The sequence below is a fragment of the Ranitomeya variabilis genome, chromosome 2, assembly GCF_051348905.1.
Source record: "Ranitomeya variabilis isolate aRanVar5 chromosome 2, aRanVar5.hap1, whole genome shotgun sequence".
Lineage (NCBI taxonomy): Eukaryota > Metazoa > Chordata > Amphibia > Anura > Dendrobatidae > Ranitomeya > Ranitomeya variabilis.
This window is the reverse complement of record NC_135233.1, coordinates 1,072,423,654-1,072,445,886: the sequence shown is the minus strand read 5'-3', so window position 1 is coordinate 1,072,445,886 and position 22,233 is coordinate 1,072,423,654.

The window sequence follows — 22,233 nt, the reverse complement described above, 5'->3', positions numbered from 1 at the left end:
AACACCGCGACGGCGGTTGGCAAAGCGCTGAGCCTTCTCCTGTGACAACTTCAAATTGTCCACCACATGATTCCAAATCTGCTGCAACCTATCCACCACAGAATCCACCCCAGGACAGTCCGAAGGCTCAACCTGCCCCAAGGAAAAACGAGGATGAAAACCAGAATTGCAGAAAAAAGGCGAAACCAAAGTAGCAGAACTAGCCCGATTATTAAGGGCAAACTCGGCCAATGGCAAAAAAGTCACCCAATCATCCTGATCAGCAGAAACAAAACATCTTAAATAGGTTTCCAACGTCTGATTAGTTCGCCCGGTTTGGCCATTCGTCTGAGGGTGGAAGGCCGACGAAAAAGACAAATCAATGCCCATCTTAGCACAAAAAATCCGCCAAAATCTGGACACAAACTGGGATCCTCTGTCAGACACAATATTTTCAGGGATGCCGTGCAAGCGAACCACATTCTGAAAAAACAAAGGAACCAAATCGGAGGAGGAAGGCAACTTAGGCAAGGGCACCAAATGAACCATTTTGGAAAAAGGATCACACACCACCCAGATGACTGACATTCTCTGAGATACTGGAAGATCTGAAATAAAATCCATGGAAATGTGCGTCCAAGGTCTCTTCGGGACAGGCAAAGGCAAAAGCAAACCGCTGGCACGAGAACAGCAAGGCTTAGCCCGAGCACAAATCCCACAGGACTGCACAAAGGAACGCACATCCCGCGACAAGGAAGGCCACCAGAAGGACCTAGCCACCAAATCTCTGGTACCAAAAATCCCAGGATGACCTGCCAACACTAGTGTTGAGCGATACTTTCCGATATCGGAAAGTATCGGTATCGGAAAGTATCGGCCGATACCGTCAAAATATCGGATCCAATCCGATACCGATACCCGATCCCAATGCAAGTCAATGGGACGAAAATATCGGAATTAAAATAAACCCTTTATAAACTTGTAGGTTCATTCTACATGAAGGAAAACAACTAAGAATAATGTAGGATGTATTGGGGGACGTGGCGGAGACATTAAAGGCACAGAGGTTTAGCCCAATGTAATAGAATAGCAGGATTTTGGGGTTTTTTTATGACGTTCGGCGGTAGAAAGATTTTGACTATGTTTATTTTTTTTTTTATTTTGTCAGATATTGATGTTTCACTACTTCCACACCCTTCACCTTCTTTTTTACTTCTCCCACACTTTCTTCTTCATTATCCTCATCATCAGCTTCTTTGACATCAACTTCTTCACCTTATTCATCTTCTTCTTCATCTTCTACCTATTATTTTTTTGGTTACATTGTTCATATTCTTTTTATTTTACTATTATCTTCATCATATTCTACTTCTTCATCATATTCTTATTTGTGACAGGCATTCCCGTAGTTGTTATCTATAAAAGTTTGAAGAATACACCTTCCGTTCTGCCTGTCACAAAAGAGTTACATTTGTCCGCGTTCAGTTTGGCCTGCAGCATCAGGCTTTATCCAGGGGCACCACGAGGAGGAACGGACTCACCCCCATACACTGCTTAGTCTTCTTCTGCTTATAATTTAGATAATATTTTTTGCTCTGATATTTAGTGTTATGCTTAATGTTCTTCTGCTCTTTGTTCTGCAGCCTCTTGTTCTTCTGCTTCTCGGTCTTCCAGGTCGTCGTCGTCGTCTCCAGGGTCGTCGTCTCCGGGGTCGTCGTCATCGGGGTGGTCTTCAGGGTCGTCGTCTCCGGGGTCGTCGTCATCACGGTGGTTGTCGTCTCTGGTGTCGTCGTCATCTTAGGGGTGGTCTTCCGGGTCATCGTGTTTAGTCTCTTGAACTTGGCAATGTAGCAGAAGGTACAAGAAGGCTGAGAAAATGCCGAGAACCAGCTGATGGAACTGGAACTCGGATGGCTACCCGAAGGTCCAAGAGCCAATGGAACTACCGAGGACCAGCTGACGTTACTGGAACCCGGTTACTAAGCAGGAGGTACCCGTGCCTGAAAGCACTACCAAGGACCACCTGACGTTGGTGGAACTCGGATACCCAGAGGGAGGCACCTAAGCCAAAGGCTCTGCCCGGAACCAGCTGACGGTACTGGAACCAGGATGGGGAGCAGAAGGTACAAGAGCAAAAGACACTGCCGAGAACCAGCTGACGGTGCTGGAACCCGGATGGGTAGCCGAAGGTCCAAGAGCCAATGGAACTACCGAGGACCAGCTGACGTTACTGGAACCCGGTTACTAAGCAGGAGGTACCCGTGCCTGAAAGCACTACCAAGGACCACCTGACGTTGGTGGAACTCGGATACCCAGAGGGAGGCACCTAAGCCAAAGGCTCTGCCCGGAACCAGCTGACGGTACTGGAACCAGGATGGGGAGCAGAAGGTACAAGAGCTTGTGTCTGCGTGGCTTTTGTAGGACACGATGCCGGCTGCACAGCAGGGGAACAGCTGGCGGTGCTGAACCCCACTGACACATTGGCTGGTGTTTTTCTCTGTGCAGCTAGCAGTACCGGGCCCCAACTGGCGGTGTTGGAGCCCGGGGTCAGCAGGAGGAGGAGAGGGAGCAGAGTGTAGGCCGAAGCCTGCACTGGCGGCAGCTTTTGGGTCTGTTGTGCCTGCGTGGCAGTTGCAGGACACGTTGCCGGCTGCACAGCAGGGGAACAGCTGGCGGTGCTGAACCCCACTGACACATTGGCTGGTGTTTTTCTCTGTGCAGCTAGCAGTACCGGGCCCCAACTGGCGGTGTTGGAGCCCAGGGCTCTGCAGGGGGAGCAGAGTGTAGGCCGAAGCCTAATTGAACCAATTTCAAAGGTAACCTTTAACCCCCCCCTCAGGGGTTACAAAGTAGAAGAGCCACAGCTTATGCAGCAGTAGTGCTGCACAAGTCAAAGGTTGCTCTTTTAATTTCGCTCCTTGCACACGCTGAATGAAACACGTATAACATTTAGCCCTTTAAACAGTCAAACTGTGTTGGAGGCGCGAGTTCCCTTTGTAATGAGACGCAGCACAGATGTCAAGAATCCCACCTTGGTGCTGGGTGCAGCCTCCTGAGCGTTGTTATTTGCCGTACAGGAGTCTGCGCTGTCGTGTTATCCCCTGGCCTAGCGCTGTTAGCGCTGCCCATGTTCTGGCATGATTTAATGTCGGCCGGTGTGGTTCGCGATGACCAAGAATCCCAGCCCCGCAGTGTCTTAACATTGTTAAAACACTGCGGGGCTGGGATTCAGGGCCTGGCGCAGCACATATGTTCGCCTCTCACACTCGGGTCCTTACACCCGCTTCAGACTGTGCGGCGTCATCTGATCCCTTATCGCATGCCACGGCCATGAAGCCGCACAGTCCGCAGAAGGCGGAAGGAGATGAGGGACAGGCGAAGATATGCACCGCTCCTGCCCATCAATCACACCCTCGCAGTCCCAAGAAATCAGACACCGAGGGGCGTTGTGTGGGTCAGGGCGGCCGCAGAGGCGCAGGCAGCCAAACAATGATGCCGGAAGACGGGCAGCGCTACCAAGGGGGTTGCAGCGTGTCATTACAAAGGAAAGTCACACCACCGGGACGGTTAAATGGTCACACAGAGGACACATTTTAGACGTGTTTTCAGTTCCACATGTGCGAGGAGAATACGTTTATGAGCCACCTTGCACACATGCAGCATTACCGCTGTACAAGGTGGCCTTTAAAACGTACAAACGCCTGGGGGAGGGGGGACAGGTTCCCTTCAATTTCAGTTCTTGTGTCTGCGTGGCTTTTGCAGGACACGATGCCGGCTACACAGCAGGGGAACAGCTGGCGGTGCTGAACCCCACTGACACATTGGCTGGTGTTTTTCTCTGTGCAGCTAGCAGTACCGGGCCCCAACTGGCGGTGTTGGAGCCCGGGGTCAGCAGGAGGAGGAGAGGGAGCAGAGTGTAGGCCGAAGCCTGCACTGGCGGCAGCTTTTGGGTCTGTTGTGCCTGCGTGGCAGTTGCAGGACACGTTGCCGGCTGCACAGCAGGGGAACAGCTGGCGGTGCTGAACCCCACTGACACATTGGCTGGTGTTTTTCTCTGTGCAGCTAGCAGTACCGGGCCCCAACTGGCGGTGTTGGAGCCCAGGGCTCTGCAGGGGGAGCAGAGTGTAGGCCGAAGCCTAATTGAACCAATTTCAAAGGTAACCTTTAACCCCCCCCTCAGGGGTTACAAAGTAGAAGAGCCACAGCTTATGCAGCAGTAGTGCTGCACAAGTCAAAGGTTGCTCTTTTAATTTCGCTCCTTGCACACGCTGAATGAAACACGTATAACATTTAGCCCTTTAAACAGTCAAACTGTGTTGGAGGCGCGAGTTCCCTTTGTAATGAGACGCAGCACAGATGTCAAGAATCCCACCTTGGTGCTGGGTGCAGCCTCCTGAGCGTTGTTATTTGCTGTACAGGAGTCTGCGCTGTCGTGTTATCCCCTGGCCTAGCGCTGTTAGCGCTGCCCATGTTCTGGCATGATTTAATGTCGGCCGGTGTGGTTCGCGATGACCAAGAATCCCAGCCCCGCAGTGTCTTAACATTGTTAAAACACTGCGGGGCTGGGATTCAGGGCCTGGCGCAGCACATATGTTCGCCTCTCACACTCGGGTCCTTACACCCGCTTCAGACTGTGCGGCGTCATCTGATCCCTTATCGCATGCCACGGCCATGAAGCCGCACAGTCCGCAGAAGGCGGAAGGAGATGAGGGACAGGCGAAGATATGCACCGCTCCTGCCCATCAATCACACCCTCGCAGTCCCAAGAAATCAGACACCGAGGGGCGTTGTGTGGGTCAGGGCGGCCGCAGAGGCGCAGGCAGCCAAACAATGATGCCAGAAGACGGGCAGCGCTACCAAGGGGGTTGCATCGTGTCATTACAAAGGAAAGTCACACCACCGGGACGGTTAAATGGTCACACAGAGGACACATTTTAGACGTGTTTTCAGTTCCACATGTGCGAGGAGAATACGTTTATGAGCCACCTTGCACACATGCAGCATTACCGCTGTACAAGGTGGCCTTTAAAATGTACAAACGCCTGGGGGAGGGGGGACAGGTTCCCTTCAATTTCAGTTCTTGTGTCTGCGTGGCTTTTGCAGGACACGATGCCGGCTACACAGCAGGGGAACAGCTGGCGGTGCTGAACCCCACTGACACATTGGCTGGTGTTTTTCTCTGTGCAGCTAGCAGTACCGGGCCCCAACTGGCGGTGTTGGAGCCCGGGGTCAGCAGGAGGAGGAGAGGGAGCAGAGTGTAGGCCGAAGCCTGCACTGGCGGCAGCTTTTGGGTCTGTTGTGCCTGCGTGGCAGTTGCAGGACACATTGCCAGCTGCACAGCAGGGGAACAGCTGGCGGTGCTGAACCCCACTGACACATTGGCTGGTGTTTTTCTCTGTGCAGCTAGCAGTACCGGGCCCCAACTGGCGGTGTTGGAGCCCAGGGTCAGCAGGAGGAGGAGAGGGAGCAGAGTGTAGGCCGAAGCCTGCACTGGAGCAAGTTGAAAGGGAAACTTTAACCCCCCCCCCAGGCGTTTGTAGCTGAAAGAGCCATCGTGTACAGCAGTAATGCTGGAAAAGGTAAACTTAGCTCTTTTAATTATGGTCCTTGCACATGCTGAACCTAACACTTATGAAAAGTGTCCCCTCCTACCGTGATACCGTTCGGTAGGTGGAACTTTCCTTTGTGATGTGACGCAGCACAGCCGTCATTCTTACCCCCTTGGCGCCGTGCGCCGCCTCCTCAGCGTTGTTTGAATCAGTCCCGGAGCCTGCGCTGTTAGGTTAGCCCTTGGCCATGCACACATTTTGCGCTGCCCGTCTTCTGACATCATTTGGTGTCAGGCTGGCTGCGCCTGTGCGGCCGCGCTGGCCGAGATCCCGCCTCGTACTGTCTTCTGATTTCATCCCACTGGGGGCCTGAGATACGTGGCCATGCGCAGTGCATATCCTCGCCTCTCACTCCCCTCCCTACGGCTTCTTCAGACTGTGCGGTGTCACGGCCGTGGCATGCTATTAGGGACCAGCTGACACCGAACAGTCTGAAGAAGCCATAGGGAGATGAGTGAGAGGTGGAGGTTCAGATATGCACTGCGGATGTCCATGGATCTCAGGCCCCCAGTGGGATGAAATCAGAAGACAGTACGAGGCGGGATCTCGGCCAGCGCGGCCGCACAGGCGCAGCCAGCCTGACACCAAATGATGTCAGAAGACGGGCAGCGCAAAATGTGTGCATGGCCAAGGGCTAACCTAACAGCGCAGGCTCCGGGACTGATTCAAACAACGCTGAGGAGGCGGCGCACGGCGCCAAGGGGGTAAGAATGACGGCTGTGCTGCGTCACATCACAAAGGAAAGTTCCACCAACCGTACGGTATCACGGTAGGAGGGGGCACTTTTCATAAGTGTTAGGATCAGCATGTGCAAGGAGCACCACGAAAAGAGGCACTTTTTCCCTTTGCATCATTACTGCTGCACAAGGTGGCTCCTTCAGTAACAAACGCCTGGGGGGGGGGGGCAGGTTCCCTTAAATTTAACTTGTTGTGCCTGCGTGGCGGTCGCAGTACACGCTGCCGGCTGCACAGCAGGGGAACAGCTGGCGGTGCTGAACCCCACTAACACATTGGCGAGGTGTTTGGCTCTGTGCGTACAGCACTTCTGGACGGCAACTGGCGGTGTTGGAGCCCAGGGACAGGTGGAGGAGGAGGAGGTTGGAGGAGGTTGGAGGAGGTAGGAGGGATTGCCACACACACAGCAGGGGAACAGCTGACGTTACTGAACCCCAATAACAGAGGAGGGACTGTCGGGACTGTGCGGACAGCACTTCTGGACGGCAACTGGCGGTGTTGGAGCCCAGGGACAGGTGGAGGAGGAGGAGGTTGGAGGAGGTTGGAGGAGGTAGGAGGGATTGCCACACACACAGCAGGGGAACAGCTGACGTTACTGAACCCCAATAACAGAGGAGGGACTGTCGGGACTGTGCGGACAGCACTTCTGGACGGCAACTGGCGGTGTTGGAGCACAGGGACAGGTGGAGGAGGAGGAGGTTGGAGGAGGTTGGAGGAGGTAGGAGGGATTGCCACACACACAGCAGGGGAACAGCTGATGTTACTGAACCCCAATAACAGAGGAGGGACTGTCGGGACTGTGCGGACAGCACTTCTGGACGGCAACTGGCGGTGTTGGAGCCCAGGGACAGGTGGAGGAGGAGGAGGTTGGAGGAGGTTGGAGGAGGTAGGAGGGATTGCCACACACACAGCAGGGGAACAGCTGACGTTACTGAACCCCAATAACAGAGGAGGGACTGTCGGGACTGTGCGGACAGCACTTCTGGACGGCAACTGGCGGTGTTGGAGCCCAGGGACAGGTGGAGGAGGAGGAGGTTGGAGCAGGTTGGAGGAGGTAGGAGGGATTGCCACACACACAGCAGGGGAACAGCTGACGTTACTGAACCCCAATAACAGAGGAGGGACTGTCGGGACTGTGCGGACAGCACTTCTGGACGGCAACTGGCGGTGTTGGAGCCCAGGGACAGGTGGAGGAGGAGGAGGTTGGAGGAGGTTGGAGGAGGTAGGAGGGATTGCCACACACACAGCAGGGGAACAGCTGACGTTACTGAACCCCAATAACAGAGGAGGGACTGTCGGGACTGTGCGGACAGCACTTCTGGACGGCAACTGGCGGTGTTGGAGCCCAGGGACAGGTGGAGGAGGAGGAGGTTGGAGGAGGTAGGAGGAGGTAGGAGGGATTGCCACACACACAGCAGGGGAACAGCTGACGTTACTGAACCCCAATAACAGAGGAGGGACTGTCGGGACTGTGCAGACAGCACTTCTGGACGGCAACTGGCGGTGTTGGAGCCCAGGGACAGGTGGAGGAGGAGGAGGTTGGAGGAGGTTGGAGGAGGTAGGAGGGATTGCCACACACACAGCAGGGGAACAGCTGACGTTACTGAACCCCAATAACAGAGGAGGGACTGTCGGGACTGTGCGGACAGCACTTCTGGACGGCAACTGGCGGTGTTGGAGCCCAGAGACAGGTGGAGGAGGAGGAGGTTGGAGGAGGTTGGAGGAGGTAGGAGGGATTGCCACACACACAGCAGGGGAACAGCTGACGTTACTGAACCCCAATAACAGAGGAGGGACTGTCGGGACTGTGCGGACAGCACTTCTGGACGGCAACTGGCGGTGTTGGAGCCCAGGGACAGGTGGAGGAGGAGGAGGTTGGAGGAGGTTGGAGGAGGTAGGAGGGATTGCCACACACACAGCAGGGGAACAGCTGACGTTACTGAACCCCAATAACAGAGGAGGGACTGTCGGGACTGTGCGGACAGCACTTCTGGACGGCAACTGGCGGTGTTGGAGCACAGGGACAGGTGGAGGAGGAGGAGGTTGGAGGAGGTTGGAGGAGGTAGGAGGGATTGCCACACACACAGCAGGGGAACAGCTGACGTTACTGAACCCCAATAACAGAGGAGGGACTGTCGGGACTGTGCGGACAGCACTTCTGGACGGCAACTGGCGGTGTTGGAGCCCAGGGACAGGTGGAGGAGGAGGAGGTTGGAGGAGGTAGGAGGAGGTAGGAGGGATTGCCACACACACAGCAGGGGAACAGCTGACGTTACTGAACCCCAATAACAGAGGAGGGACTGTCGGGACTGTGCGGACAGCACTTCTGGACGGCAACTGGCGGTGTTGGAGCCCAGGGACAGGTGGAGGAGGAGGAGGTTGGAGGAGGTTGGAGGAGGTAGGAGGGATTGCCACACACACAGCAGGGGAACAGCTGACGTTACTGAACCCCAATAACAGAGGAGGGACTGTCGGGACTGTGCGGACAGCACTTCTGGACGGCAACTGGCGGTGTTGGAGCCCAGGGACAGGTGGAGGAGGAGGAGGTTGGAGGAGGTTGGAGGAGGTAGGAGGGATTGCCACACACACAGCAGGGGAACAGCTGACGTTACTGAACCCCAATAACAGAGGAGGGACTGTCGGGACTGTGCGGACAGCACTTCTGGACGGCAACTGGCGGTGTTGGAGCCCAGGGACAGGTGGAGGAGGAGGAGGTTGGAGGAGGTAGGAGGAGGTAGGAGGGATTGCCACACACACAGCAGGGGAACAGCTGACGTTACTGAACCCCAATAACAGAGGAGGGACTGTCGGGACTGTGCGGACAGCACTTCTGGACGGCAACTGGCGGTGTTGGAGCCCAGGGACAGGTGGAAAAGCAGAGGAACACAATGTAGGCCGAAGCCTGAGAAAGTCGAAAGGGAACCTTTAACTCCCCCCCCCAAGGTGTTTGTAGCTGAAAGAGCCAGCTTGTGCAGCACAAAAGATGCAAAAGGAAAAGGTGGCTCTTTTCATCATGCTCCTTGCAAACACAGAACTAAACACTTATAAAATGTGTCCCCTGCAACCGTAAAACCGTCCTGGAGGTGGGACTTTCCTTCGTAATGTGACGCAGCACAGCCGTCATTCCTACCCCCCCGGCGCCACGCACCGGCTCCTCAGCGTTGTTTGATTCCGTCCCGGAGCCTGCGCTGTCATGTTATCCCGTGGCCAGGCACACTTAGCGCTGCCCGTCTTCTGGCATCATTTGGTGTCAGGATGGCTGCGCCTGTGCGGCCGCGCTGGCCGAGAGCCCGCCTCGCAGTGTCTTCTGATTTAATCCCACTGGGGGCCTGGGATCCATGGACATGCGCAGTGCATATCCTCGCCTCTCACTCCCCTCCCTACGGCTTCTTAAGACTGTGCGGTGTCACGGCCGTGGCATGCTATTAGGGACCAGCTGACACCGAACAGTCTGAAGAAGCCATAGGGAGATGAGTGAGAGGTGGAGGTTCAGATATGCACTGCGCATGTCCATGGATCCCAGGCCCCCAGTGGGATTAAATCAGAAGACACTGCGAGGCGGGCTCTCTGCCAGCGTGGCCGCACAGGCGCAGCCATCCTGACACCAAATGATGCCAGAAGACGGGCAGCGCTAAGTGTGCCTGGCCACGGGATAACATAACAGCGCAGGCTCCGGGACGGAATCAAACAACGCTGAGGAGCCGGTGCGCGGCGCCGGGGGGGTAGGAATGACGGCTGTGCTGCATCACATTACGAAGGAAAGTCCCACCTCCGGGACGGTGTTACGGTATCAGTGGACACATTTTATAAGTGTTAAGTTCTGCGTGTGCAAGGTGCTAAACAAAAACAGCTACCTTTTCCTTGTGCAGCATTACTGCTGCACAAGGAGGCTCTTTCAGTAACAAACGCCTTGGGGGGGGGACAGATTCCCTTACATTTCAGTTGTTGTGTCAGCGTGGCGGTCGCATGACACATTGCCGGCTACACAGCTGGGGATCAGCTGACGTTACTGAAACCCAATAACACTGGGTCGTATGTTTTGACTGTGCAGACGGCACTTCTGAGCCTCAACTGGCGGTGTTGGAGCCCAGGAATTTAAATTCAGGTGGTAGAAAGATGAACACAACAGGAGACCTGGATAACGTATACAGTGACCTAATTATTTAATCAGGAGGAGGAGTGGCAAATTCCTGCGAGATCCAGGCCTTGTTCATTTTCAGGAAAGTAAGCCGGTCAACGTTATCGGAGGATAGTCGCATGCGACGGTCAGTTAGTACACCACCTGCAGCACTAAAGACACGTTCCGATAATACACTGGCCGCAGGGCAAGACAGCACCTCCAATGCATACTGGCTTAGCTCTGGCCATGTATCCAGCTTTGAGACCCAAAACTTGAAAGGGGAAGAGCCGTCTGGGAGTACAGCAAGAGGGCAAGACATGTAGTCTGTCACCATCTGACGGAACCGTTGCCTCCTGCTGACTGGAGCCGTCTGTGATGGTGTAGACTTTTGTGGGGGGCACAGAAAACTGTGCCACAGTTGGGCCATACTGGTCTTGCCTTGGGCAGAGGCACTGCTTCTGCTCCCTCTTTGTGCAGAGCCTCCACCACTGCCTGGACGCACTGAGCTGCTTTGGAATGCACTAGCAGCACTTCTCTCAGTTGGAATGGAGAAGATGATGGAATTGACCAGTGTGTCTTGGTACTCCCGCATTTTTCACTCCCGGTTCAACGGTGTGATGAGGCTTTCTACGTTGTCCCGGTAGCGAGGATCGAGGAGGGTGAACACCCAATAATCAGACATGTTGAGAATGTGGGCGATGCGGCGGTCGTTTCTCAGGCACTGCAGCATGTAATCCACCATGTGCTGCAGACTGCCAACTGCCCAAGAAACGCTGTCCCCTGCTGGAGGCGTGATCTCTGCCCGCTCGTCATCACCCCACCCTCGCTGTACACACTGAGTACTGGACAATTGTGTAACTCCCTCCTCTGGACGGATGTCTTCCTCCTCCATTGACTCCTCCTCATCCTCCTCACAAACTGTCCCCTGCCTACGCGTTTGTGAGGAACCACGTGGCGCTGACTGTCCAGAAGATGATGGAAATGGTGAATCCTCATCCTCCACCTCTTCCACAACATCATCCCTTAGCGCTTGCAGTGATTTTTCAAGCAGGCAGATAAGGGGGACAGTCATGCTGACTAGTGCATCATCTGCACTCGCCATCCGCGTGGAATAATCAAAGGGACGCAAAACCTGGCAGACGTCATTCATAGTGGCCCACTCTGTGGTTGTGAAGTCTGTACGGCGCTGACTGCGACTTTTTTGCGCCTGAAGCAGCTGGTACTCCATTACAGCTTGCTGCTGCTCACACAACCGCTCCAACATATGTAACGTGGAATTCCACCTGGTAGGTAGGTCACATATGATGCGATGTTCCGGCAGGTGGTGTCGGCGCTGCAGAGCCGCAATGCGCGCTTTTGCCGTGCTGGAACGCCGCAAGTGAGCACACTCTAGGCGGACCTTGTGCAGCAGTGCATCAAGATCCGGATAGTCCCTCAAAAAGCTCTGCACGACCAAATTGAGCACATGTGCCAGACATGGGATGTGAGTGAGGTTGCCGAGGCCCAGAGCTGCCACCAGATTTCGGCCATTATCACACACTACCATGCCTGGCTGGAGATTCGCTGGCACAAACCACACATCGCTCTCCTGCTTGATGGCATTCCAGAGCTCCTGCGCTGTGTGGCTACGATTCCCCAAAAAAATTAATTTCAACACGGCCTGTTGACGTTTGGCCACGGCTGTGCTCATGTCGGTCGTAACAGGTACACGTTCATCACGGGTCCATGTGGAGGTGGACTGTGACGGCTCCTGCAGCGATGATTCTGAGGAACTGGTGTAAGAGGAGGAGTCAATGCGTACAGAATGGATTCCTGCAATCCTTGGAGTGGGCAGGACACGTCCTGCGCCACTCGCACGGTCTGTACCCGGCTCAACGACATTAACCCAATGGGCAGTGAGGGAAAGGTATCGCCCCTGTCCATGTTGACTGGTCCACGCATCGGTGGTGAGGTGGACCTTGCTACTGACGGCGTTCAGTAGCGCGTGTTTTATGTGTCCCTCCACATGCTTGTGCAGGGCAGGGACGGCTTGCCTGCTGAAGTAAAAGCGGCTAGGCACATTGTACTGTGGGACTGCCAATGACATCAAGTCACGGAAGCTGTCAGTCTCCACCAGCCTGAATGACAGCATTTCCAGTGACAGAAGTTTGGCAATGCCTGCAGTCAGAGCCTGTGCTCGTGGGTGGTTTGACGAGAAAGGCCGCCTTTTCTCCCATGCCTGTACTACCGATGGCTGTAGACTGGGCTGGGAGTGTGTGGATGACTGGGAAAGTGGCGCTGCGGGTGGAATTACAGCGGGTCTCTGGACAACAGGGCCAGAGGTTCTTCCACGGCGATCCTGGGAGGAAGCCGAACCAGCTGCGTGTGAGCTAGAGGAAGAGGCAACACGAGCTGAAGAGGTGGTAGCTGCCGCTGTTGGTTGGCCTACCTCTTCAGTGTGTTTTTCTAACTCCGCCGGGTGCCTGTTGCGCACATGTTTCCACATGTTGGAGGTATTGAGGTTGCTGACATTTCGACCTCTTTTGACTTTTTGATGACACACGTTGCATCTGACATAGCAAATGTCATCTGCAACTGTGTCAAAAAAGGACCAGGCACTGCAAGTCTTGGGAGCGCCCTTTTTGGCTTTTGGAAGAGACATGCTCCTAACGGGTGCCAAAGCGGAGGCTGCAGGATCCGCAGTCTTCCCCCTCCCTCTCCCTCTTTGGGCCGTACGGGGAATCTCTTCCTCAGAGCTGCTCCCACCACCTTCCTGTCCCTCACGCCAAGATGGGTCGAGGACCTCATCATCTACACTACCCTCTGCCCCCAACTGCTCCTCCTGGGTAGTCTCAGCAGCAGAGCACGCACCAGTAAGTGGCACCTGAGTGTCATCATCAGCTGATGCGGCCTGCGATGTGGTGACCGGAGCCACTGGCCCACCCGCCTCTTCAGAGGAAGACAGAAAAAGCTGTTGGGCATCACTGCACCCTGCCTCTTCTTCCATTTCTCCAATGCTGCTTGGCTGGCCCCCTGTTTCCAAGCCAAGAGATTCAGAGAACAGAAGTAGAGACGGCTCCTGTCCTGGGCTCTCTGTCTGCCTGGGCAATTTGGCAGGTGGTGAAGAGACAGATGGCTGCTCTCCAGTGCTCTGTGTCTGAGAGGATGTGGCACTAATGGAAGTTGATGCATTAGCTGCCATCCATCCGACAACAGCTTCAATTTGGTCTTCACGCAGCAGCGGTGTACGGCGCTCTGACACAAAGCTGCGCATGAACGACTGTTGCCTGGTGAAAGTGGGTGCTGATGAGTCACCGGTGCCCGCAGCAGGCACAGAATCCCCACGTCCCCTCCCTGCTCCGCGCCCACGCCCACGCCCACGTGCCTTACTCACTGCCTTCTTCATCTTGGTTGACTGATAAAGATAAGCAGAAAAGTACTAACGGATTTGTGTGCTTATTCCTGAGCAACTCCTCCTAACAGTTATAAGAAACACTAATTTTCTAAAGTGTGGACTAGACTTTAATATGAGCTAATGTGGCCTACACAAATGTAAAGTGGTGTAACTGGTGTGTTTGGTGAACTTTATTATTTATTTCTTTTTGGGGGGCTGAACTGACAACAGATAGAGCTGCAGTCACACGGAGACCGTGCAGACAGACGTAAACGGCGCTGCAAGGCCCAAAAACCCTCCTCTACGTTATCCTATGTAGTGTTTTTCCACAAGTTAGCTGGAGACGGGTGGAAAGACACTAATAGGATTTTTTTAAATAAATTAGCAGCAACCTACACTACTTGAAAAAAAAAGAAAATTGATTTGGCGGTATGACTCAGTGAACAACCCTGAGCTGGAGACAACCAGGCTACGGCTGCTCACAGACTACAGGGCGAGCTGCAGTCACACGGAGACCGTGCAGACAGCCGTAGGGTTGAGCGAAACGGGTCGATCATTTTCAAAAGTCGCCGACTTTTGGCTAAGTCGGCGTCTCATGAAACCCGATCCGACCCCTGTGCTTGTCGGCCATGCGGTACGCGACTTTCGCGCCAAAGTCGCGTTTCAATGACGCGAAAAGCGCCATTTCTCAGCCAATGAAGGTGAACGCAGAGTGTGGGCAGCGTGATGACATAGATCCTGGTCCCCACCATCTTAGAGAAGGGCATTGCAGTGATTGGCTTGCTGTCTGCGGCGTCACAGGGGCTATAAAGGGGCGTTCCCGCCGACCGCCATCTTACTGCTGCTGATCTGAGCTTAGGGACAGGTTGCTGCCGCTTCGTCAGAAGCAGGGAGAGCGTTAGGCAGGGTCCACTAACCACCAAACCGCTTGTGCTGCAGCGATTTCCACTGTCCAACACCACCTTCGGTGTGCAGGGACTGTGGAAGCTATTTTTTTTTTTTTTTCCCCTCAGCGCTGTAGCTCATTGGGCTGCCCTAGAAGGCTCCGTGATAGCTGTATTGCTGTGTGTACGCCACTGTGGAAACCAACTGCTTTTTTCAAAGCACATATCCTCTTGTTCCTTCCTTTCTGCACAGCTATCTTTTTTGTTTGTCCACACTTTTTATTTAATATGTGCATCAGTCCACTCCTATTGCTGCCTGCCATACCTGGCTTACATTACTGCAGGGAGATAGTAATTGTAGGACAGTTTTTTTTTTTGTTTTGTTTTTTTTTGTGGGAGATTAAGATTGGCATTTCTGCTACAGTGCCATCCCTGTGTGTGCCATCTCTCACTGAGTGGGCCATAGAAAGCCTATTTATTTTTTCCGTGATTTGTGTTCTAAAATCTACCTCAACACAAAAACACTACATCAATCAGTGGGAGAAAAATATTGGCCTCAGTCAGGGCTTGTGTGCCACTGCTGTGTGTGCTATCTCTCATTCAGTGGGCTATAGCAAGCCTATTTTTTTTTTTTTTTTTTTAATATTATTTGGTTTCTAAAGTCTCCCTGAAAAAAAAAAAAAAACCTAAAAAAACAGTGGGAGAGTAATATTGCCCTTTCAGCTTGTGTGCCAGTCTTGACTCCTGGGTGTGCCACCTCTCTCCCTCTCATTCAGTGGGCCATAGAAAGCCTATTTATTTATTTTTTTTAAATATTATTGGGTTTCTAAAGTCTCCCTTAAAAAACAAAAAATACATAAAAAAACAGTGGGAGAGTAATATTGCCCTTTCAGCTTGTGTGCCAGTCTTGACTCCTGGGTGTGCCACCTCTCTCCCTTTCATTCAGTGGGCCATAGAAAGCCTATTTATTTTTTCCGTGATTTGTGTTCTAAATTCTACCTCAACACAAAAACACTACATCAATCAGTGGGAGAAAAATATTGGCCTCAGTCAGGGCTTGTGTGCCACTGCTGTGTGTGCTATCTCTCATTCAGTGGGCTATAGCAAGCCTATTTTTTTTTTTTTTTTTTTAATATTATTTGGTTTCTAAAGTCTCCCTGAAAAAAAAAAAAAAACCTAAAAAAACAGTGGGAGAGTAATATTGCCCTTTCAGCTTGTGTGCCAGTCTTGACTCCTGGGTGTGCCACCTCTCTCCCTCTCATTCAGTGGGCCATAGAAAGCCTATTTATTTTTTTTTTTAAATATTATTGGGTTTCTAAAGTCTCCCTGAAAAAACAAAAAATACATAAAAAAACAGTGGGAGAGTAATATTGCCCTTTCAGCTTGTGTGCCAGTCTTGACTCCTGGGTGTGCCACCTCTCTCCCTTTCATTCAGTGGGCCATAGAAAGCCTATTTATTTTTTCCGTGATTTGTGTTCTAAATTCTACCTCAACACAAAAACACTACATCAATCAGTGGGAGAAAAATATTGGCCTCAGTCAGGGCTTGTGTGCCACTGCTGTGTGTGCTATCTCTCATTCAGTGGGCTATAGCAAGCCTATTTTTTATTTTTTTTTTTTAATATTATTTGGTTTCTAAAGTCTCCCTGAAAAAAAAAAAAACCTGAAAAAACAGTGGGAGAGTAATATTGCCCTTTCAGCTTGTGTGCCAGTCTTGACTCCTGGGTGTGCCACCTCTCTCCCTCTCATTCAGTGGGCCATAGAAAGCCTATTTATTTTTTTTTTTAAATATTATTGGGTTTCTAAAGTCTCCCTGAAAAAACAAAAAATACATAAAAAAACAGTGGGAGAGTAATATTGCCCTTTCAGCTTGTGTGCCAGTCTTGACTCCTGGGTGTGCCACCTCTCTCCCTTTCATTCAGTGGGCCATAGAAAGCCTATTTATTTTTTCCGTGATTTGTGTTCTAAATTCTACATCAAAACAAAAACACTACATCAATCAGTGGGAGAAAAATATTGGCCTCAGTCAGGGCTTGTGTGCCACTGCTGTGTGTGCTATCTCTCATTCAGTGGGCTATAGCAAGCCTATTTTTTTTTTTTTTTTTTTAATATTATTTGGTTTCTAAAGTCTCCCTGAAAAAAAAAAAAAAACCTAAAAAAACAGTGGGAGAGTAATATTGCCCTTTCAGCTTGTGTGCCAGTCTTGACTCCTGGGTGTGCCACCTCTCTCCCTCTCATTCAGTGGGCCATAGAAAGCCTATTTATTATTTTTTTTAAATATTATTGGGTTTCTAAAGTCTCCCTGAAAAAACAAAAAATACATAAAAAAACAGTGGGAGAGTAATATTGCCCTTTCAGCTTGTGTGCCAGTCTTGACTCCTGGGTGTGCCACCTCTCTCCCTTTCATTCAGTGGGCCATAGAAAGCCTATTTATTTTTTCCGTGATTTGTGTTCTAAATTCTACCTCAACACAAAAACACTACATCAATCAGTGGGAGAAAAATATTGGCCTCAGTCAGGGCTTGTGTGCCACTGCTGTGTGTGCTATCTCTCATTCAGTGGGCTATAGCAAGCCTATTTATTTTTTTTTTTTTAATATTATTTGGTTTCTAAAGTCTCCCTGAAAAAAAAAAAAAAACCTAAAAAAACAGTGGGAGAGTAATATTGCCCTTTCAGCTTGTGTGCCAGTCTTGACTCCTGGGTGTGCCACCTCTCTCCCTCTCATTCAGTGGGCCATAGAAAGCCTATTTTTTTTTTTTTTTAAATATTATTGGGTTTCTAAAGTCTCCCTTAAAAAAAAAAAAAAACCTAAAAAAACAGTGGGAGAGTAATATTGCCCTTTCAGCTTGTGTGCCAGTCTTGACTCCTGGGTGTGCCACCTCTCTCCCTCTCATTCAGTGGGCCATAGAAAGCCTATTTATTTTTTTTTTTAAATATTATTGGGTTTCTAAAGTCTCCCTGAAAAAACAAAAAATACATAAAAAAACAGTGGGAGAGTAATATTGCCCTTTCAGCTTGTGTGCCAGTCTTGACTCCTGGGTGTGCCACCTCTCTCCCTTTCATTCAGTGGGCCATAGAAAGCCTATTTATTTTTTCCGTGATTTGTGTTCTAAATTCTACCTCAACACAAAAACACTACATCAATCAGTGGGAGAAAAATATTGGCCTCAGTCAGGGCTTGTGTGCCACTGCTGTGTGTGCTATCTCTCATTCAGTGGGCTATATCAAGCCTATTTTTTTTTTTTTTTTTTTAATATTATTTGGTTTCTAAAGTCTCCCTGAAAAAAAAAAAAAACCTAAAAAAACAGTGGGAGAGTAATATTGCCCTTTCAGCTTGTGTGCCAGTCTTGACTCCTGGGTGTGCCACCTCTCTCCCTCTCATTCAGTGGGCCATAGAAAGCCTATTTATTTTTTTTTTTAAATATTATTGGGTTTCTAAAGTCTCCCTGAAAAAACAAAAAATACATAAAAAAACAGTGGGAGAGTAATATTGCCCTTTCAGCTTGTGTGCCAGTCTTGACTCCTGGGTGTGCCACCTCTCTCCCTTTCATTCAGTGGGCCATAGAAAGCCTATTTATTTTTTCCGTGATTTGTGTTCTAAATTCTACCTCAACACAAAAACACTACATCAATCAGTGGGAGAAAAATATTGGCCTCAGTCAGGGCTTGTGTGCCACTGCTGTGTGTGCTATCTCTCATTCAGTGGGCTATAGCAAGCCTATTTTTTTTTTTTTTTTTTTTTAATATTATTTGGTTTCTAAAGTCTCCCTGAAAAAAAAAAAAAAACCTAAAAAAACAGTGGGAGAGTAATATTGCCCTTTCAGCTTGTGTGCCAGTCTTGACTCCTGGGTGTGCCACCTCTCTCCCTCTCATTCAGTGGGCCATAGAAAGCCTATTTATTTTTTTTTTAAATATTATTGGGTTTCTAAAGTCTCCCTGAAAAAACAAAAAATACATAAAAAAACAGTGGGAGAGTAATATTGCCCTTTCAGCTTGTGTGCCAGTCTTGACTCCTGGGTGTGCCACCTCTCTCCCTCTCATTCAGTGGGCCATAGAAAGCCTATTTATTTTTTTTTTAAATATTATTGGGTTTCTAAAGTCTCCCTTAAAAAACAAAAAATACATAAAAAAACAGTGGGAGAGTAATATTGCCCTTTCAGCTTGTGTGCCAGTCTTGACTCCTGGGTGTGCCACCTCTCTCTCTCTAATTGTGGGCCATAGAAAGCCTTTTTTTTTTTTTTTTTTTTTTTAATATTATTTGGTTTCTAAAGTCTCCCTGAAAAAAAAACAAACATAAATTAGGTGGGAGATTAATATTGACATTAGTGCTTGAGTGACAGTCCTGCGTGTGTGTCATCTCTGTGATTTTGTGCCACAGAAAACAGAGTGTGTAACATTGTGCCTGATTTTCCTTGTGGTCTCACCAACCTGTTAAGGGATATTGAAATCATACTGAAGTTATAGCTCACCGTGTAAGTTGTTTGACAGCAACAAATAAAGTTACTTTGGTTAAGATTTTAAAACAATGAGGAAGTCTGGTGCAAGAGGTCGTCGTGGGCGTTCATTGTCAGCTGGTAATGATGGTAGTGGTAGTGGAGCATCAGGTGGTCGTGGGGATAAAAATATTCCACCTAAGTCTGGAGCTGTGGAGCCAGTTTCGTCGTCAGGCTACACAAGGCCTCGAACGCTCTCTTTTCTGGGAGTAGGAAAACCGCTTTTAAAGGCGGAGCAGCAACAGCAAGTTTTGGCTTACATTGCAGACTCAGCCTCTAGCTCTTTTGCCTCCTCTTCCGAAACTGGTAAATGTAAAAGCAGCGCGTCGCTTGTGGATGTTCACGGTCAGGGACAAGTCGCTTCCTTGTCCTCCTCAGCAAAAACTACAACAAGAGAGAAGGATGCAGCAGGCGACACAACGGGTCACTCCATGGAGCTCTTTACACATACCGTCCCTGGCTTAGAAAGTGAAACATTTAACAGGCCATGCCCATTACAAGTATATTCTGACATGGAGTGCACTGATGCACAGCCACAGCCAGAGTACTATGCTGCTCCTTTGACTCAGACCACCACATTGCCCTCTCAGGGTACAGATCCACAATCAGACCCTGATGAGACTATGTTGCCCCGCCACGAACGCTATACCACCGACCGACACAGTGACACAGACGAAGTTGCACACGAGCTCGAAGAGGAGGTAATAGATGACCCAGTTATTGACCCCGATTGGCAGCCATTGGGGGAACAGGGTGCAGGCGGCAGTAGTTCAGAAGCGGAGGTGGAGGAGGGGCCGCAGCAGGCATCAACATCGCAACAGGTTCCATCTGCCGGGCCCGTATCTGGCCCAAAACGCGTGTCAAAGCCAAAACCTGTTGGAGCACAGCGTTGCCATCCGGTTAAAGCTCAGTCTGCAATCCCTGAAAAGGGATCCGAGTCTAGGAAGAGTGCAGTCTGGCATTTTTTTAAACAACATCCAACTGATCAGCGCAAAGTCATCTGTCAAAAATGTTCAACTAGCTTAAGCAGAGGTCAGAATCTGAAAAGTCTAAATACTAGTTGCATGCATAGACACTTAACCACCATGCATTTTCAAGCCTGGACTAACTACCAAACGTCCCTCAAGGTTGTAGCACCCTCGGCCAATGAAGCTAGTCAGCAACGCAACATCCCTTCCGTCACTGTAAGGCCACCATTTTCCGCACCACCGGCAGTATCTGTGCAGGTTTCTTTGCCAGCCAAAAGCAGTCAGGGTCAGGGAATCACCAGTTTTGTAGGAGGAAATATTGCATCTAGGGCACCGGCGGAAACAATACCGTCTCCAACCGTCTCTCAGTCTGCCATGTACACCGGCACACCCGAAAGTTCCACGATCTCCAGCTCTCCAGTCCAGCTCACCCTACATGAGACTCTGGTTAGAAAAAGGAAGTACTTATCCTCGCATCCGCGTACACAGGGTTTTAACGCCCACATAGCTAGACTAATCTCGTTAGAGATGATGCCCTACCGGTTAGTTGAAAGCGAAGCTTTCAAAGCCCTGATGGAGTACGCTGAACCACGATACGAGCTACCCAGTCGACACTTTTTTTCCAGAAAAGCCATCCCAGCCCTGCACCAGCATGTTAAACAGCGCATCGTCCATGCACTCAGGCAATCTGTGAGTACAAAGGTGCACCTGACTACAGATGCATGGACCAGTAGGCATGGCCAGGGACGTTATGTGTCCATCACGGCACACTGGGTGAATGTGGTGGATGCAGGGTCCACAGGCGACATCAATTTAGGGACAGTTGTGCCTAGCCCACGGTCTAGGAAACAGTTGGCTGTAGGCGTTCGCACCCCCTCCTCCTCCTCCTCCTCGTCCTCCTGCAGAAGCTACAGCTCTTCCACAGAACGCAGTCTGCCAACCACTCCATCGGCAGATGACACTGTTGCACACCAGTTGTCCCATTATGGGCCAGCTACTGCCAAGCGTCAGCAGGCTGTATTGGCTATGAAGTGCTTGGGCGACAACAGACACACCGCGGAAGTTCTGTCCGAGTTCTTGCAACAAGAAACGCAGTCGTGGCTGGGCACAGTAGATCTTGAGGCAGGCAAGGTAGTGAGTGATAACGGAAGGAATTTCATGGCTGCCATCTCCCTTTCCCAACTGAAACACATTCCTTGCCTGGCTCACACCTTAAACCTGGTGGTGCAGTGCTTATTGAAAACTTATCCTGGGTTCTCCGACCTGCTCCTCAAAGTGCGTGCACTTTGCTCACATATCCGACGTTCGCCTGTACACGCCAGCCGTATGCAGACCTATCAGCGGTCTTTGAACCTTCCCCAGCATCGCCTAATCATAGACGTTGCAACAAGGTGGAACTCAACACTGCACATGCTTCAGAGACTGTGCGAACAGAGGCGTGCTGTTATTTATTTGTGGGAGGATACACGGGCAGGCAGTAGGATGGCAGACATGGAGTTGTCAGGTGTGCAGTGGTCTAAGATACAAGACATGTGTCAAGTCCTTCAGTGTTTTGAGGAATGCACACGGCTGGTTAGTGCAGACAACGCCGTAATAAGCATGAGCATCCCCCTAATGCGTCTGCTGATGCAAAGTTTGACGCACATAAAGGAGCAGGCGTCTGCACCAGAGGAAGAGGAAAGCCTTGATGACAGTCAGCCATTGTCTGGTCAGGGCAGTGTACAGGACGAGGTAGCGGGCGAAGAGGAGGTGGAGGACGAGGAGGATGATGGGGATGAGTATATTTTTAATGCCGAACCTTTCCCGGGGGCACAGGAATTTGGTTGCGTGTCACGGCCGGGTTCTGGTTTTTTGAGGGACACAAGTGACGTAGATTTGCCTGCAACTGCCCCTCAACCAATCACAACCGGAGATTTGACAACTGGAACTTTGGCCCACATGGCGGATTATGCCTTACGTATCCTAAAAAGGGACACACGCATTACGAAAATGATGAACGATGACGATTACTGGTTGGCCTGCCTCCTTGATCCACGCTATAAAGGCAAATTGCAAAATATTATGCCACATGA